This window comes from Alligator mississippiensis, chromosome 1, assembly GCF_030867095.1.
Source record: "Alligator mississippiensis isolate rAllMis1 chromosome 1, rAllMis1, whole genome shotgun sequence".
Lineage (NCBI taxonomy): Eukaryota > Metazoa > Chordata > Crocodylia > Alligatoridae > Alligator > Alligator mississippiensis.
In genome coordinates, this window is record NC_081824.1 from 323,628,643 (window position 1) to 323,646,269 (window position 17,627).

The 17,627-nt window shown below is 42.1% G+C and overlaps 1 protein-coding gene and 1 long non-coding RNA gene across 2 annotated transcripts in view; one reads left to right on the forward strand and one right to left on the reverse strand.

Annotated features, from left to right (window-relative positions):
• The window catches only part of GLRA2 (glycine receptor alpha 2), a 215,602-nt gene that overhangs the window by 71,688 nt on the left and 126,287 nt on the right, over positions 1-17,627 (reverse strand). The gene's annotated exons all lie outside the window — the stretch shown is intronic.
• Positions 1,301-13,627, forward strand: LOC109284990 (uncharacterized). Its single transcript, XR_002092650.2, has 3 exons — positions 1,301-1,431; positions 8,218-8,465; positions 13,012-13,627. It is a non-coding gene; the product is annotated as an uncharacterized LOC109284990 (long non-coding RNA).

Sequence of the window (17,627 nt, forward strand, 5' to 3'; positions counted from 1 at the left end):
AACACAGGAATACATTCATTTATGGAACAGCACAATCTGATGCAATAAAAACAGCATAAAATAGTAATTGCCCTCTTGAGTCCTTTATTTTTACAAATTCATGCCAGCCACAAAGTACATGATGTATTACAAGGAAACTTGTATTATAGCTAAAGAAAAGCTATACTTGTTTGCAAAGGAAACAATATTGCATTTCTCTTTAGTGCAGGTAGTGCTCACAGTCTGCATCTATACACTATGATCTCTCTTTCTAGATGTCATATTTCCATGTTTTCAATTTTAATTCCTTAAGGACAGAGCTAATTATTAGGTAGGGAAAACAAAGAGTGCCTGCTTTTCTTGTCCAAGGCAATATTGATGAACTCACCATTTGTCATATACTATCATCTCTATGATCACCAGGGATTCTGGTTTTCTCTTGATAAAAAAAATTCTGCATTTTTCTGGTTAAAAAAGTAACCCAAAATCCACATTTTTCCATGATTAAAATGAAACACCACTAATACATAGATATATAGAGATATATAATGGGGTTTCATGTTGATCACATAAAGCTGTGGATTTTACGTTACTTTTTTAAACCCCCAAATTGGGTTTTTGTTTGGTTTGGTTTGGTTTGGTTTGGTTTTGTTTTGTTTTGTTTTGTTTATCAGAGGAAACCAGGATCTCTTATGATCACCCTGGATTTCCTGCTCCTGACAATTCTGCATTTTAAGCTTATACCAAAATGCATCACTTTAACTTCAGAAGCCCTAGACTCCCATGAAACTACTGTGGCTTTTTGACAGAGAAAGCAAAAATTGAACAATAGCTTAAAGCAATATTTCTAACCAAATACTGGTAGTTATACAGCAGAGAAGAGAGGCTATTGCTATAGCCTGATAATGGGCTTGGTTCCTAAATTGGGAGTAACCCAGCTTTAATATGAGTCAGGAGTGATAACTGTGGGACAGTCTGGCCTTTTCTACCATTAGACAAGTAAAACTCTTATTGAAACTGTCATCCAGGAACAAATGCCTCATGTTATTGGAAGGTAACCAAGTGCCTGCTATTTCATTTTAACCAAGACGACACTTAAATAAAGAGCTCTGTTGTTATCTGAGCTAACAAAAGTCCAGGTCAGACTATTACACAAAATTGTTCAGAAACAGTAACAAAAAGAGACAGAGATTAAATTAATTTAAACAAAGAAGCTTACTGTTACCATCTCAAGTCTGTGTTGAGATCCTGATCTACTCCCCTTCATTTAGACTACTCATTTCTTTTTTTGGTTGGTTTTTACTTTCCCTTAAAGTATTGAGCTGTTGGCCACAGCTGAAGTTAGTGGTTGTTGACTGGAAGCAGGGTGCTGATTCTCATTCTGATACATAGAAAATCCAGAGGAACCTGGTTTAAGGGTCCTGCTCTTCTGCTTAAAGACATATTGATGGGGTAAGGAAGGATTAGCATGCCTAGCATGGGAGGATTTGCTTTCTTCAGTAGCATGAGGCATGGCCATTTTCTTAGGATATCTATCTATCTATCTATCTATCTATCTATCTATCTATCTATCTATCTATCTATCTATCTATCTATCTATCTAGGATATAGATATATATCTATAAAGATATAGATATATATATATACATACCAACTATATTTCTGCTCTTGCAGTGACAGAGCATTAGCAATGTCCTTGTCTCCCCTGCTTTTACCTATAACATGTTATAAGGCAGTGGTAACATTTTGGGCAGTTGCCTTGCAGTAGTATAAGGGTCTGAAGTAATGATTTTTGGGATTCCTTGGTAACTGTGAATAAAGAGAACTGGACTCAATGGCTCAGGAAGGTTGTTCCGATCTGATGTTCTTATGACCGGTAGATGAGAGAGGATGAAAATGAATGGAAGAAAACTGGAGTGTTGGAAGTCAAATCCAACTGATGGACAACCTAATGAGAGGATGAGAATTCTGCTTGTCACCATCTTTTAGGGCCCTCAATAAAAGCTTCTAGGGGAAATCAAAACTCTGGAGAAAGATAAGGTACAAGGAGTGAATGTTATGGTTGCCATCCCTATCATCCCTCAGGATCCTGAGATCTACCAGAGCTCTGCAGGGTCTTCATTGCTCTGATCTTGACAGGCACCCCAATTTGCACCAGCCAAAGAAAAGCTCCAGATGACATTCCTATGCACCCCAGCTACAGCCAATCCTGAATACCACTTATGGAGCAAGAAAGATTCTTATTCTCACCCAGACATGTACTTTTTCTTTCCCACCTGATTCCTTCTTTTTCTTATCTCCCTTTAATAAAAGGCTGGTTTAGCCTGCCAAGACATCTGAAGTACTGCAGCAAACCCACTTCCAAGGAAGTAGCTAAAAGCCATGTCCTCAATATCTGACAGTTGGTAACTTTGCCAGAACATGGAGGAGCTGACAAGAAGATTCTGGTTTCTCCAGAACCAACACCAGAGGCAGAAACTGCACTTTCCACTTCGTCATTCTCTTCTGTCCCCTTTTATATGCATTTGTCTTTAAGAAATCAAGATGATAGTTTAGCAAGGCTTCAGAGCAGCTTAGCTAACTTCTCTTTTCCCCAAAAAGAACATTTAAGATTATCAAGCAAGGGGCTTGATACCTTCAGTACCAGAAGCAGGAGAGGGGCATGACTGGGGCTCCAGCCCTGCGCACAGATTCAGAGAGAGCACCAGCATGGCAGTCCCCCAGGGAGCCTGTGCTCCCCAACAGCCCTTGCTGGAGGAGCTTGTGCCAGGGTAGCAGCAGCCTGTGCCACTGCCATAGCCCCTGCACAAGAACGTAAGCGCCCACTCCCCTCCCACCCCCACAACCTCTAAGCAGCCCAGGGCACATAACATATTAAATTACGCCTCTGCTTTCCCTGTATCACTTTGCCAGAGAAAACTAAAGAACTAAAGAAAAAAAGTAGTAAGTATTCATAGATTCATAGATGTTAGGGTCGGAAGGGACCTCAATAGATCATCAAGTCCGACCCCCTGCATAAGCAGGAAAGAGTGCTGGGTCTAGATGACCCCAGCTAGATACTTGTCTAACCTCCTCTTGAAGACCCCCAGGGTAGGGGAGAGCACCACCTCCCTTGGGAGCCCGTTCCAGACCTTGGCCACTCGAACTGTGAAGAAGTTCTTCCTAATGTCCAGTCTAAATCTGCTCTTTGCTAGCTTGTGGCCATTGTTTCTTGTAACCCCCGGGGGCGCCTTGGTGAATAAATCCTCACCAATTCCCTTCTGTGCCCCCGTGATGAACTTATAGGCAGCCACAAGGTTGCCTCTCAACCTTCTCTTGCGGAGGCTGAAAAGGTCCAGTTTCTCTAGTCTCTCCTCGTAGGGCTTGGTCTGCAGGCCCTTGACCATATGAGTTGCCCTTCTCTGTACCCTCTCCAGGTTATCCGCATCTTTCCTGAAGTGTGGCGCCCAGAATTGCACGCAGTACTCCAACTGCGGTCTGACCAGCACCCTATAGAGGGGAAGTATCACCTCCCTGGACCTATTTGTCATGCATCTGCTGATGCACGATAAAGTGCCATTGGCTTTTCTGATGGCTTCGTCACACTGCCGGCTCATGTTCATCTTGGAGTCCACTAGGACTCCAAGATCCCTTTCCACCTCTGTGCCACCCAGCAGGTCATTCCCTAGGCTGTAGGTGTGCTGGACATTTTTCTCTTGTGCCACTTATTCAGTTGAAGTTATCATAACTTCTCACAGGGCTGTATGTCACAGTTTCTCCTTGGAGAGCAAGAAAAACAAGAAAAGCCATTTTAGGCACAACCAGCAGAAATAAATGAGCAAAATGATTTTTTTTTATATATTTCTGACCTTTCTTGAGTTGGCAAAAGAGATTTCCCAATGAAGGTGAGTTTAGAGTGCTCATTTTACAACATAGCTGACTTGTACACTCCAAATAACCTGCCTTTTTTTTAAAGTTTGTTAGTAGGCAACTGAAAGATATCTACAGCATAAAGATAACTCACATACCCATTTTGACCAGGTATGTAAAGGAATCTAGTGTGACCAGGTCTGGATTTACACATTGGCTTTATAGTCCTATCCTTGGTACTGCTGGTCCTGGAGTTACATTACAATACAAGAACCTCAGCTTTTACTGCTCCCTCTTTCCCCATGCTCTTATTCCTATGGATACACAGAAAAGCTTGAAAGAAGCTTTAAAACCTGACAGGCAGATGTCTGTCTCACTCAGAGGAAAACCTGAAAATATCGCCAAAAGGTGTCAATTATTTTATTTATCTAAACTCAGAAACTTGCTATTATCTAAATAAAACATAGAACCTTGGACTCATTTGGCCTTAAGTATAAGCACTTCTTGGAGAGTGGACTCACAGAACCTTTAGAGGGTCAGTTAAAATTTATGAACACAAAGATATTTGTTTTAAAAATCATTTTGGCAGTGTTTTGCCAAACTAGAATCATTACTTTTTTCTGGGTATCACTGGGATAGCAGCATTTTTTAACTTTAAATGTGGAGTTCAAATGCAGAGATAACTACTGCCAAGGCAACTGCTGTCTGCATCTCGATAGCGCAATCCATAAATCCATACACAGAAGTGACTTGATTTTTTAGAGATGTTGAGTACCCCTACATTTTGTTGACCTCAACAAATGATAATAGTTACTTATTAAGATACTTGGGTTTGAATATTTAGGCACCAGATAGAAAGTTCTTAATTAGATAAGAATATGGGTGGGAATGGTCTAGTCAGTAAAACCTGTGAAAGATTAAACAGGAATACAAAACCATGCATGCTTAGAGAAGCAAGGATAGCCAATAGAATTTTGAAGTCAGGCAGGGCAATATGCTCATACTAAATTTAGTTAACTTGAAAGGTACTTATTAAAAAAGATCACTGAAGGTATCTACTTTTGGAGATCACATAATTTGTACACTTTAAAGGTTTGCCTGAAACAAGAAATTAAACTGTGTACACACACACACACACACACACACACACACTATAATATACAATCTTAATGCCTGCATTAGAAACATCAGTATATCTCTCTGCTGTCATCATGTCGTCACAAATTTCTGAAGTAGAATTTTTTGAAATGGAAATTAATTGAGGTCCAAAATATATACTGTCTTTTGTAGAGCCATTAGGAATACATGCATTTTCATATGCTACCTGTCTGGATCACCCAAGATAAATAATAATCTTCATTTAACTCAGCTGCAGCCAAGATGACATTTGCTACCGGGTTGCTCTAGATCACAGTTTTCTTTAGGTCCTCTGAGGAGTTAACTGACTCAGTGCATGACAGTTTTCAAATAATGAGGAATCTGGATTTTATTTTTATAACCATGGCAATGAATTTTCCATGTAAGCCAAGTAAGAACCACAAAACTGACAGATAGCAATGTGGTTGTTGTGACTGATGCCAGCTACATATAGGTGAATATGTGTACATTTGTATATGGTTTTTCTACATGATAGCATGAAAATAGTGCCACTATTCAGACAACTACGGTTCATCCTAAAGCACATTTACCATGCTGTAGTTTCTATGTTAGTCACAACTAAGTGAACCATTAAAAGTGATCCAGTTCACTGAACCAAACAACAAGAATCTAAAATTAGAAAAAGTATGCCCGGGGCAATAAGCTATTTTTTAAATTCTTGATCTCTTCTGTTTGTGATTAGACAGAAGACTCCTTTATTTCCTTCCTATCATTCAGCTCTTCTGTCTACGTGGTGGATTTCTTATAGTTTTTTTCCATAGCAGAATTTCAAACTAAAAGGCATTTGCTTATTTTTATCATACTCAGTCTCCCCATATTAACTGCAAAAAAATTAAACAACTCCTTTAGGTGAGAAAATTTCCTTGCCAACACTAAAAACAGTGTCAGATTAAACAACTGGGCATGGAAAAAATGAAGTATCCTATCACATTATTCTCAATATTCACCACACCTGACTTCTTCCCAGTCTGCCCTTTAAATAGAGTCCCATTAATCTGATGGGTTAACTACAGGATTCTTGATTAAGGCTGATTCTGTCTCGTGGCGTTACATTCAGAACTGCTGTCTTTATAAATTCAAAACATGGGTTCCAGGGTAATGTGTTGCTGTGGTTAATTTAACAATTTCTAGATAATGATCATTTGACTATGTAAGTGAATGTACAAAGTATCAAAATATTTTCTTCCCATATTAAAAAAAGAGATTAAATGAAAAAGGACAGAAAAAATGCCAATAAAGTATTAAACTTGATATTGTACACAAGAAAGGTGAAGAATTGCAAGTTCAGATTCCCATTACAACTGATATTTGTAAGGTATTTTAAGTAATATAACAGGTATATTTGAAAGATAAAGTGCAAAGGGATATGAACTAAATATGGAGAAAATGAAGGAAGGTAAATAAAGAAGAGGAAGAAATGGAAGAGAAGCATACTATGGTGAAGGCAAAAATAGAGAAACAAAAAAAATTAGTAGACAGACTGTTATAATAGTATGGAGGAATAAAAAAAAAGAAAATTACATGGAAAAAAATAGCAGGTGAAAGATGAAAACCATAATATGAATAAAAGGGTTGGCTAGCAGCAGTTAGATTCCTGTAGAGATTTAATGTTTAAAAAACTATTTTCAATTTCGTCATGTTTCATATTTTAAATGGGTCAAAGGTACAAAATTAGACATATATTTACATCAATTTACACTAAATTAGTGATGCCCTCAGGCTTGCAGCAGGGAACCAGTGCTGTACTTGGTACAACAAAAATTGTGTGCTGTTGATATGCAACTAGGACAGACATCCATCCTACAGGCAACTTTCAATTGTCACAGGCTTTCTTACAACGTATTCATATTGACCTTTTTGTTCTAGATTCATGGCCTTGAGAGGAAGGAGGTCACAACTATTTTGAGCAATGTGACTTTGGCAGAGGGCAGGCAGCAGGGTTCTACTAATGCCCTCCCAGCCCTCCTTCCCTTGGTGGACCACACTAGCTAGTTCCAGGCCTCTGGCAAAAAAACAGGTAGCTGGCAGCTTGCACCACCATTCTGATGGACAAACTTTGGTCAAAAGCTGGCATCTCACATTGGTCCAGAACCAATTCGTCCAATGCAGGGCCAAGGTCCTGCACTGGACGAATTTTTGATACCAAACAGTGGAAAGCATGTCTCAGTTCAGAAGCAAACAGCTTGTCCCATCTTTTTCCTGTTTACTTCATTTTCCATTTAATAAATAAAAAAATAATTTCTAATGTCAAATCAGTATTTTCAGCCAAGATGCAAGTGTCTTGAATAGCCTGAGATGTTTCAACAAGAGACTTTCCCTTGTAGATTGTGAAGCGGGTATGTTTTGCTCTTTGCTACTTCAGCAGAGTCCAGTGAATAACTGGACTCCCTTAGGGCAGATGGGGGGGAGGGGAGGGGGAAGGTATGCTGGAGGACTATGTTCTCTTCTGAGAGAAGCCATAACATTTACAGACATTTGCTCCCCCCATAAGACACTCTCCTGAGACTGATTTAATGCTGGCTATGTATTTATCCTGATAACCAGGTTATTTTTCTCCTGGAGAAGTCATTTTTACCCTGAACATCTATATACTATGGTTTCTCATGGGAGAACAGCAACTCTCCTAGAAGAAACTGAATATCTGTATGAGAGTTTTGTCAAAGAAATCACTTTTGTGGCTTATCTGTTCCCTTGGATGTTTTCTTGGTAGCTTGGCACCAAGCACAGCAGGATCTCTTGAACAAATGGAGAGACCAGCATCTTAAGGTTGTAACCTTTTGTCCTAACCCATCACCTGCTACTGAACATATTTGGGATGACTGTTCACATTTTCTGCAAAAAAAATGGACTTCCCTCTGGTTTGGGAAAGCATAACTAAACAATACAAAGCCTTATTAGTGTCAACAGCAGGGGTGGGCAATTATTTTGGCTGGAGGGCCACATAATGAGTTTTGGTGATCTGTTGCAGGCCACAAAGGTAGCCCTGCTCCTTGACAGGTGCCCTACCTCCTGGTTGCTATCTTGGGGCTGGAAGTCCTGCTCCTAACCCCTGATCCTTCCCATCAGAAGTCCCTCCCCTTGCTCCCAGAAGTACTCCTTTGGGGAAGAGGGTTTGCCATCTTGGCAAAAATACCCCAAATTATATACTAAAAATCAAACATCTACAATAACATATTTTATTTAAAAATATATTTTTGTCCTGATTTGTGTGCGTTTGCATCATGTACATAGAGATGACTGCATAATAGTTCAAAATGAAGTCTTGTTCATTTGGCTTATGAAGACGGGGGCACAGGTGGTCTTCTCGTTGATCCTCCTGGCCAGCGGTCGCAGTAGGCATCATGTCACCTGTGTCAGAGAAGTCAAGCTGCAGTTCCAGAGTCGGTGCCATCATGCAGGTTTTGGCTTCCTGGACCACGATCTGCTCTTCCATACAAGGGAGCTCCTGGGACTCAATGGGCTTCATCTCTCCAGAAAAGGTAAGAGTCTCTTTTCTTACAGGTTGGCTGACCTCCTACGTCAGGCTTTAAAATAAGTATGACAGGGGATGGGAAGGCAGGAGATGGAGAGAGTCTAGAACCTACAATCTGTGAGACATACAGCAATATACCTGAGGTAAGTACCAAGGGGCCCTTTGGGCATCAGAATGGGGGGAACCAAAGGCACCATTTGGAGGTTTCATGTGCCTCTATATTAATGCTAGGAGCATGGGGAAAAAGAAGGAAGAACTTGTACTCCTGCTTGCAGACAATAACTTTTATTTAGTGTGGCTAATGGAAACCTGGTGGGAGCCTACCCATGACTGGGCAGTACACATTGAGGGCTACAGGTTGTACAGAAGGGACAGAGTAGGGAGGAAAGGGGGAGAGGTTGCTCTTTATGTAAAGGAGCGTTATACATCTACCCTAATCAAAATGGGATCAGAGGAGGAGAAAGTTGAGGCATTGTGGGTTAGGATACATGAAGGCCTTGGTGCAGAGTCACTTGGGTGGACTGCATGCATTCAAGTCAGCAGGCCTGGATGAACTGCATCCGAGAGTACTGAAGGAATTGGCTGGTGTCATAGCAGAACCCCTGGCACGGCTGTTTGAGCACTCATGGAGCTCAGGTCAGGTCCTGGAGGACTGGAAAAGGGCCAATGTGGTCACTATTTTCAAGAAGGGGAGGAAGGAGGATCCAAGTAATTATAGGTCAGTCAGTCTCACCTCCACCCCTGGAAAGGTCTTTGAAAAGATTATGAAGGACATATTTGTGGGAGTCCAGCAGGAAAACCAGCATAGATTCATAGCAGGTAGATCATGCCTGACCAATCTGGTTTTGTTTTATGACAGGTCACAAAATGCTTAGATGCAGGAGTAGAGTTAGATGTAATTTTCTTGGATTTTAGCAAGGCCGATATGGTATCTCATCCCATTCTCATAAATAAATTAAGAGGCTGTGACACAGATGTTTACATGGTCCGGTGGGTGGCAAATTTGCTTAGCGGTTGCACCCAGAGAGTGGTAGTAGATGGGTTGGTATCGTCCTGGAAGGATGTGAGTAGTTGGGTCTCACAGGGTTCGGTCCTTGGACCTGTACTCTTCAGTAACTTCATCAGTGACTTGCATGTGGGTGTGAAGTGTTCTCTGTCCAAGTTTGTGGATGATACTAAATCGTGGGGTGATGTGCACACTCTGGAGGGTAGGGAACGATTGCAGACAAACCTGGACAGGTTAGAAAAGTGGGCAGTACACAATAAGATGCAGTACAACAAGGACAAGTACAGAGTGCTGCACCTAGGGCACAAAAATACCCAGCACACCTAGTGGCTGGAAAGTGACCCTCTCAGCAGCACAGAAGCAGAAAGGGATCTAAGAGTCATGGTGGACCCCAAGGTGAACATGAGTCATTGATGTGATGAAATCATCAGCAAAGCTAACTGCACTTTATCATGCATGACAAATAGAACCTAGGAGGTGATACTTCCCCTCTATGCAGTATTGGTCAGACCGCAGTTGAAGTACTGCATCCAGTTTTGGCTGACGTACTTTAAGAAAGATGTTGATAGACTTGAGAGAGTCCAGAGGAGGGCCACTTATATGGTTAGGGGCTTACAGGACAAACCTTATGAGGATCTAGACCTCTTCAGCCTCCACAAGAGAAGGCTGAGAGATGAACTTGTGGCCGCCTACAAATTCATTAGGGGGATGCAGCAAGGGATCGGAGATGCTCTGTTCACCAGGGTGCCTCTTGGGGTAACAAGAAACAGTGGTCACAAACTGACAGAGAGCAGATTTAGGCTAGATATCAGGAAAAACTTCTTCATGATAAGAGTGGCCAAAATTTGGAATGGGCTTCCAAGGGAGGTGGTGCTCTCCCCTACCTTGGGGGTCTTTAAAAGAAGGATGGGAAGGCATCTGGCTGTGGACATCTGACCCCAGCACTCTTTCCTGCCTAGGCAGGGGGTCAGATTTGATGATCGGTTGAGGTCTCTTCCGACTCTAGCATCTATAAATCTTGTATATTGTGGGAGGGTGTGGGGGGTTGTGGGTGTATGTGTGTGTATGTGGGGTATGGGGGAGGGTGTGGGGAGTATGGATGTGGGGGGTGAGCGGTGGATATGGTGGGTTTGTGAGGGGTATGTTTCTGGGGATGTGTGGGTGTGGATGGGGTTTGTGGGGGATGTAGGTGTGTGGGGGGTTGTGGGATGTGTGGAGGTAAAGGGTGGCTACGGGGGTATGTGTGGGGTGGATCGTGTGTGGAGGGTGTGGGTGTATGTGTATAGTGGGGTGTTTGTGTGGCCTCCCCCTACTCACATGCCCCGCATCACGCACAGCCGCTGCAGCCAGCAGCAGCAGCACAGTCTCCACTGGTGCCCAGTCCCGGCAGGCCCCAGGACTGCACATGGCCAGGCTGCCAGCTTCATCGCATGGGGCTTAAATGCCCAAGCCCCATGCTACCAGGGTGAACCACATGATGAAACCTGCAGTGAGATCATGGGACTCAGACATGGTGGCAGGGAGAGGGGCAGAGCCATCCCAGCTCCACAATGGTGAGCTCCCTGCTGTTCCCATGCCCCCACTGGCCTGGACTCCATGCTTCTGTTGCCCCACCCTGAGTCCCTGCTGGCCCTGGACCAAATCCTGACCCCAGCTCTGAGGTACCAGAGCAGGCCCTGCACTCCTGCTCAGCTGCTGCTTTGGTCCCGCCTGCCACCCACTACCGCCACCACCACCACTCCCCCTTGCTGCCACCTCCATCACTTCCCCAACCAACCCTGCTGCTGCCCTTCTCCTCCTGCTTGCCTACCTTCCTGCCCCCCACCCACCTGGGGCTTTTCTTAAGGACTGCCAGGAAGCTGCAGCTGATGCTAAACATGGCATATTGCCTTCTGACAGGAATGGGTCATCAGGAGCATATTATTGTAGTGCTACAGAGCCTGCACTGATTTTCAATAATTTTCTGGGCACAATTCAAGGTGCTGGTCTTGACCTATAAGGCCCTCAATGTTCTGGGCCCTAGACACCTATGGGATCCCTTTTTACCCAAGAGCAACTTCCTGCAAATAGCATCTTTGCTTTATGTTCATTTGGTAAACATATGTGGGAGGTCATTCTTAGTCGTTGCTGCTCAGCTGTGGAATTCTCACCCAGTTGTGGTCTTCATAGCCTGAGTTTGGTCATTTTCCTGAGGTGTTGTAAAACCTTATCTGGGCAGGCTTTCTGCAGGAAGAATTCAGATTCGGGGTGTTGTCTGAGGAGATTGTTCTATTACATATCATTTTAATAATTTTACTTTGTCTTTATAATTTATCTAATTTTCAGTGTAAGCCACCCTGACCCTCTTTTGAGGATAGCATGTACATCTAATTAATAAATAAAGAAAAAAAGTAACTAGAGGGAAGAGATCAACATTCACCCACCACTCAGAGAAGAAGAGTTGTTTAGGGTCAAGTTCATCGGCAGTAAGAAGAAAATCATATCAGACTTCCTTACCTCCATTTGAAAATCATTATACATATATGCTTTTACATATAAAATATTGGATTATAAATGCAGGCTGTCTAATACTATAGGACTTGTTAAAAGCTTGATACAGGGCTGCCTGCTTCCCTGTCTTGAGGTACACTGCACCCCAGACAGCTGGGGAGCAGTTGGCTGGGGTGCAGGGTGCCTCAGTGTGGGGGCTCTGCAGCAAAAAAAAAAAAAAATACCAGAGAAAAAACATGTGCAAAGCACACCAAAGTCCTGTGTGCTGGGACAAACATGGAGACAGGGGAGCAGGCACCAGGGAGCAGGCCCTGAGCTGCTGGCTCCCCTGTCTCCACGTGTCACTCCCTGGCTGGCTGGGGCACAGGGTGCCTCAGCATGGGGAATCCACAGCCCGCATTTGTCCTGGCACACAGAACTTCAGCATGCTTTGTACTGCCTTTTATCTCTGGGATTTTATTTTGCTAGCAGGAAATCCCAGTGGAAAATTTTGCCCCAGTACTACAAGTTAAGAGCATGGGGCATGGTTTAATGTGCAACATGTGCAGTTTGTGGAGCTGCAAAGAGGTTTGTGGCACCACAAACCGCACATGCCTGCATGCCTGTACATCTGGATCTGGCCAATGAGTCCTCTTCCGCTGCAGTGATGCACTGAGGCTACTGATCAGAATGTAACTTGGACAAAAAGCTCAGGGCTGGACCAAACTGCACTATGGAAGAAAGTGGGTTCAGTTGTCTTGGGCCTGGAAACAAGCTGCCTCTCTGTTTCCATACTTGTACAGGGACATGGCCTGAAATTATACTAGTTATTTAATGAGTAGTTCTCTACACTGTAAAGAAGCTCAGAAAATACATTGCTTAGGATTTTAAACCATGTAGTACAAGGCTCATGCTAGTAAGTAGATAATGTTACTTGTGCAAATTCTTAATAGCAAGATGTTAGAAGTATGTGCCATTCCCAGTCTCCTTCCTGGACTTTAGCCTTACAGAAAAACCAAACAATGGGTTCTACTGTGAGTGCTCTCCCTGATACCAGTTATCTCTATATTTCTTGCAGTGACAGCCCGCTTCTGACTCTAGAGCCTCCTATCAAGCATGAGTCACGAGACCCGCTTCTGACTCTAGAGCCTCCTATCAAGCAAAAGTGCACATTCAGCTTGTACCTTGGTGGAGTTTACAAGCTACATCTTCCAAAATACATCAGCATACTTCCAACCTTGTGTATCCCTGCTCACCCTGATATGGACCAGAAGAATAGTCCTCCCTCTTTCTACAGTCTTTCTCAACTGTGCCACCCTATGACACAATGTTTCTATTATAATTTAAGTACTGAGAGTACATTTGAAGAACTCTTGCTTCAGAAAGTACTGATTCAATTGGCAAATTGTTGAGCAGAGTAATACACAGCTAGAAATGCAAAGATACAAAACTTCATAATATATTTGAAAGTTACCTTTATGTCTGATGGGGGATTTATTGACATCAAGAATTTCAGTAGCACTTACCCAATCTTTGTTAATTAGAACTGCAGTGAAGTGTTTGCGTTGTTGGTGAACTAGTAAATGCTTCTCACATAAGCTGACATTTACTCACGTGTCATCATGAGTCTACAAAGTTTTGATGCAAAATAAAACAAACTGAAAATCAGGCCAAATGAGAGGAAGAGGCAGAAAAATCAGTACTACATGGAACAACACTGTATTTTTCTTCCAAATTTAAATAATATTTGGCAATTCTAAAGCTCTTTCCAAAGAAATTTAGCAGGGGGATGGGGTGGGGGGGGGTTAAGAGGAGTGGTAGCATTAACTGCCATGGCTCCCAGAGAATTAATTTCCATAGCACCCCTCTCCTTCCCCAGCCAAATTTCTGGATCCACAGGGACCTCTTTTTTTCACATATAATGTACACCACAATTTTAATCAGCTGGTTTTGGTGAAAAGGGTGAGTTATATATAAGAAAATGAAATATTTGCCCTGTTTTGCAAAAGAGTAAAGTGAGGTATAGGTCATCAGTAGGGAAGTTTTCAAGGCCAGATAGGAAGTCAGTGGCAGAGCAAGAAATAAAATCTGGATATCTTGACTGCCAAACCAACATTTTTGGCCGCAAGATTGTCTTTGCTCTCCTTCTATGTGATCAAAACCTTTGAAAGAACTGCCCGACTCCTGAAACCAAAGGAACTTTCACAGTGAGATCAGAAGATCTGGAGTGAAGTGAGTACTTGTGAGATAACTGATAACTAGACTATGTAAGAAAGAGAAACCAAAAATCACGTGAAAGGACTCCCAAGAGTATCAGCATGGAGTGCTTCTTTATTGTTGATTGCAATAGTTTTTACGACATAACAAGAAGTGAGACAGGTAGTTTAAAAATATCCAAAGATATCTTTTTTAAGCACAGGCTATACTAATATTTAAGTGCTCCTTTTCTGACACCCAAGTACAAAAGGTATATTGTTCATAAGACTTTGTTTTCCATTTTATTTTTATTAGGTAAGCATATTTGTCAGCTTTACATAACTTTCCCTTCTTAAAAGGTGCTTTGAACCTAATGTTATTCCAAAAACAATTGATTACATTTGAAAAGGCTTAAGTTCAGTTATTTAAAAAACAGGGAAATAACCCTTTTAGATACATTTCATCAATGTAAATGTGATAGGTTTCAACCAGTCACAAACAAAGCATACACTTTCTCATACAACTCTTCTGCTTTTCAGTAAATCAAAAAACACAATTTGCCTACTAGATTCCTCTACTTCACACCTGAAAATAAACCACATTCCTGATCTTATCAACATGAACTCATACTGACTGGGCATATCTACATTAGATGGTTACTGCAGAGTTGCCCAATTAGCTCCTCGGTAAAAGTCTCAGCATCTACATGTGCAGCCCTACTAGGCTGCAGGAAACTAATAAACTCTGCAGCAGTACTTCTACAAATACTATCCTACAATACTAAATACAAGTACTAGTCTGCTGTGGCGTTTTTGTGCTCAAAGCATGTGAAGACACTGACCTGGCAGGTTGAAGCCAGTGGGTGCTTCAGTGAAGCCCCCTTGTGCCCCAGCCAGCCCCTCTGCAGCACAGTGACCCGGGTTGGACCAGCCCCAGGGTGACAGGCTGACCCCCCAGACCATCTCCCGGCTCAACATACTGCAGTCCCAGACACACATATAAACGCGATGCCCAGGAACAATAAACTCCAATGCGACATATGCTGGAGTGTATTGCTTCACATTAATATGCACATCTAGATGTGCCCATTGTAAATCAAAAGATACAAACTGACTAGGTATCTGCTGTATCTTACAGGTATGGAGAAAGTCTGACGTCTAAGTTCAGAATCTACATTAGAACACCAGTTGAAGGAAACTAGTTATTTTTGTCTATGGCGTTCACCAACACATGAATCCAAACGTGTGTGGGAAAGAATGCTGCCGGCCTGGCAGGCACAGAATATATTAGATTTATTTAATTCTGCCCCAGGGTAAAATGGGGATGGAGCCTGCTGGTACAGAGCAAAGGTAAGTGGGGAGGGAAGAATAGGGTGCAGAGGCTTGGGGGACAGGGAGGTCAAGGCTGCAGGGGGGTAAAGGAAGGGGGTAGAGGTGGCAGGGGGGGCAAGCACAAGCAGGGAACAAGCTTTTTGACCTCCCCATACCCACCTGCCTCCCCATTGCCTCCCCCCCTGCACACTGGAGGGGTGTATTAAAGATGACCCTCCAATAATTAGATTCTATACATGGAAAATTATAGCAAATTTATAAATGTTCCATGTATAGAATCCAATAATTGGGGGGCTAGCTTACATTCAGGGTCATCTTAGATGCAAATAAATAACCATAAAGCAAAGCTATATGTGCATTGGCATTAGCAGATTCAACAGAAAATACCATAACATTGACATATGCATATTCAACACCTTCACATATCTCACGGAACTGGTGCTTGCTTTGCATCTCATCTGGTGTTTCAACACCATAGAGAGAAAAGGAAGGCTGGGGCTACTATAAATGGCATGATTAAGACATGGAAAAATGTATGGATTAAAGAGATAGAGGACTAAAAGATGACAACTCTATCCCAACTTAGAACTGTCCCATGTAAAAGGGAAAGTGACAGGCTGGAGAAAGGAGAGGATCTAGGGCAAAAAAGAGGAGGTTATTTCTGGCCATATGAAATTTACTCTATACTTCAAATATCATTTGTGATGTCTTAGTGTGCCTTTCAGTGATGCATCATCACTGAATGAAAAAGATTTATTTTAGTGTGTAAGCTTATGAATCTAAGGGGTGGGGGTAGTATGGCTTTCCTTTGTGGCACAGTTTCAACACAAGGATATGTTGAGCTCTCAGAAATTCTTCCTGTTTTTTAGAAGATTGTTACTTTTAGGACATTTCTCTTCAATCTTTTAGTGAGTTTCCTCCTCATGTTTATGCCAGTGGTGGAACCGGGGGAATGAGAGAGACTAACATAGATATGAGTCTTTTAACCATTACTTGTTAAAAGACTTCTGGTTCCTCATAAAAACATTTCTTTTTCAAGGGCCTGGTTAAGTTCTCATAATAACATTAAATCTAATTATCTGTAAATAAGTTTGCTCCATCCCCCCTCTGGCTCTTCCCTCATCTCAAACAAAGGGGTGTCCCCCTTACTACCCCTCCCAACAACTGCAGTCTCTTGCTCATGGTTCCCTTTCCTCCATCTCATGAAAAAGCAAAGGAAAAGAAGGTTGGATGTATAGAAAAAACAAGTTTTATTATTCTCTGGCCTTTTGTACCTTCTCCTCACTCCTTCCAGACTAAAGGATTTATCTGCTCATGCATCTCTCTCATCTACACAGTTGCTATCTATTCCCCTTCCCTGCAGCATCAGAATGCCTCTTGCTCTCCTAATGCATTGTTCGAAAGTCTGAGAAGGGACATAGAGGTGAAATCATCTTCCCCAACATGAAAAGGGCAATGGTTTGTCATTTCAGTCTAGGGTCCCCAAGTTCTGTTTCCTCTTTTTTGCCCAGTTGGTAGTACTAGCTGCAGCTTGGTGCAGTCTGTCTTTCTAGCATCTTCTCTTGCTAGACAGACAGCAGGAGGCACTAGAGAGGATACAGTAACCTACTGCTGGCTGGTGGGAAATAAAACACCTGATGATTTACTTTATCAGACCTCATGACATCTTGGTAGATCAAAATCTACTGTTCTCAACTATGTTAGATGAGCCAGTGGCCTGATACATCAGTTCCAGCATTTCTATGACACTGTTGGAACTAAGGAAAGAAGGATCTATTGATAATTTACTAAGCAGGAGCATCATTGGCAAACCACTAGGAAATACTGCTTCAAAACTGAACATGTCCCTTTACTCTCAAGACCTTATTCAGACAGATTCTAATTAGGAAAGCAATTCCCTTGTTTTAAACTGGCTTGCCTATTTAACTTCAGGGTTTAACAGAGGCAAACATGATTAAAACACCGTTTGAGAAGGCTTTCAACATTGTCATTTATTTTAAATAATGTTGTTTAATCACAGATTTCCCTGTAGTAATTATGCTACGTTTAGGTTTTTTTCTTTTTTTTTTTTTAATCAGTGTTTTATTGTGGCTTGATTGTGAACAGTACAGAAGTCTTATAATAGCCAAATAACTAGGATAGTTTAATAATTTTTGCATTGGTATGA